This window comes from Salminus brasiliensis, chromosome 15 (assembly GCF_030463535.1).
Source record: "Salminus brasiliensis chromosome 15, fSalBra1.hap2, whole genome shotgun sequence".
NCBI classification, from domain to species: domain Eukaryota; kingdom Metazoa; phylum Chordata; class Actinopteri; order Characiformes; family Bryconidae; genus Salminus; species Salminus brasiliensis.
Genome location: NC_132892.1, coordinates 25,552,346 through 25,554,812, shown reverse-complemented (window position 1 = coordinate 25,554,812; position 2,467 = coordinate 25,552,346).

Sequence of the window (2,467 nt, the reverse complement as noted above, 5' to 3'; positions counted from 1 at the left end):
TTATTTTATTAGGATGTGTTGATATGATATACTTGTTCTTTAAAACACCTTGTAATACAGTATACATATATAAATATCACCTACATTTGCTATTTCAATTCTAAGAGTACTTCAGCCTGGCTAAATCTGTATGGAGAGACATGCTACAACATGTACTTACAGGATTGTAGTCTTCTGATGAATTAGTAATGTCATTTAAAAAAGATATTGTATCTGCAAAACTTTATAGAAGAAGAAAACAAGTTTGGAAGCAATAAAAGTTTCGTTTCAATGTAAAAAACAAAAATCCATGTAATTTTAGAGCATTTCTATTGGTCCATTCATCACAAAATTTGGTCCCAATGTAAGGAACAACTGTCAGATTCATGTTATATTAAAAGTGCAAAAATGTAAAAATAAAGTTTTTGCATGACAGCGATGAAAAAGCGTTAAAACTGTTTGATTTAAAACATTTTTATGAGCATCTGTTGTTACAAAGGAAAATAAAGATAATAGAAAAAAAGAATTGCATAGAATTGCAGGTTAGTAACTACCCCAAATATCTAAAATAGCTGAACCATTCAACAATTACTTCAACTACTCTATGAACGGCTATGTCTATTCAGTTACTCTACTATTTTTTTGTTTTTATTATTATTGCCATATAATATACATATTGTCCCTATTGCAAAAAAGCCGCCGCCCACAGGCTCACATAAGGACTTCTGCCTTGTTTGGCTCATGTTTGGTTCATTGTGTTCATTAGTTCATCATCTTTTAATTAATGTGTTTCACCTGAGACTGGGGGTACTTAAGGAGCTCTGCCAAGAATTGCTAGTTTGGGACCTTGAGGTAGCCTGAGAGGTTCCGGATACGGCTCACGGTGCGTTTAGGCCAGCTTCGGCTCTTCGTCCACTCTCGAGCAGGCCACCCGGCCATCCACAGATTCAGCGAGGTGCTTGCACTCGCTCCCAAGTTATACCCAAGACTCTCTTCCACGCGGCAGTTCCAGGTTGGGACGGCCTAGCCGCTCTTGCCAAGTAGCTGGTTCCCCAGCTATCCCCCCGGTCTCAGGTCTGTTTGTTTTCGCCCTCTTGTTTGCCATGTTCTGGTTTTGTTGATCACTGTTGTTTATGTCTTGCTGCTTTTTGTCTTACTTGCCTTTTGTTTGTCTTGTTTTGTTAATAAAGCTACTTGCATTGGATCCATCTCTGCTGTGTGTCTGGCCTAACCCGCTGTGACAGTAATGTCATTTTAGAGCATTTGGTCCATTTTTTATGATATCTGAAAACACTATTAATGACAATTGCCAGGTTCACATTATGTCAAAAAGTTAAAATGGCAAATGGAGATACAAGCGTTTTGTGTGATGATGCAATGTTAAAATACAGCATTATAGAGCTTTTTTTTCCAATACAGGGAGACAGCTTTTGTCTTTGTTCCCTGGCTTTAGTTTGGAGCCTCATCATTCAGGGGTGAGGTATGAAAACACAGTGTCAGGCTCCCTTTCATGGCGCTTGCAATTCTATGGCTGAGGACCAAAACAGGCAGTGCGCCCGTTCTGCAAATGGATGGCTTTTGTTTTCTTCCCATCTTCACGTTCTTTTATTTTGCTGTGGTTTGCGTTATGCAATCACCTTGTCTACCTGTGGACCTTACTGATGAGGATTCACAAAGGACTGCACACAAAGTGAAGACCCACTGGTTGGACATTTAGAGCATGCTCATCTTATTGTGAGTATGGCCGTATAACAAGGCCTCTGTGAATAAGGATTAGGTTTACGTCCAAGCGCTACTGACCAGTTTGATAAACCCACAGATGTCCATTAAGCGTTAAGGATTTACAAACCACACTGCTGTTTTTTTTAAAGAGTCGTGTTAACCTCCATACTTAAAAAAGCCTGATTATGTATTCCCATGCAGACAGGCTTTTTTTATTCTTTCCTCCACAATGAGCTCTAATGATACATTAAAACTCATTGTTGGAGAGGGAGCGAACCAGCTTTCTTCAAAAACGTGAAGGACTGTCATCTTTATCAGATGAAGTCCCCCCTACTCCCCCCTTCCCTTCTTCCTTGCCGAACCATGGCTGCCTCGGCAGCCTCTAAGAGGATAAGAAAAAGGCTTTTATGTTGGAAATCAGGTCATCCATACCAAGAGGCCGTGCCTGCTGTATGTGTGAGAAGGCCACTGATAAAATCCTGTCAGAAAAGACCAGCAACTGAGGATGAATCGTGGCCTACCGATCCCAGCTGGGCTATCTGGGTTTGGCTTGAATAGGAGAGGTGGGGGATGTGTCTCGTGTCTCCTCTCACCCATCTCTTTACCGCCGTTTTCTAAAACCTCCACCGTATCCTGTTCTTGTCCTCCAGCTCCATCTGCTCTCTCAGCGTCCAAATCAGTTTGGGCCCATTGCTTGGCTGCCCTTCCTCGCCTTGCTTTTCCTCACGCCTTCTATACCTGTTCGTACTCGATTCAGCTGCTTCCC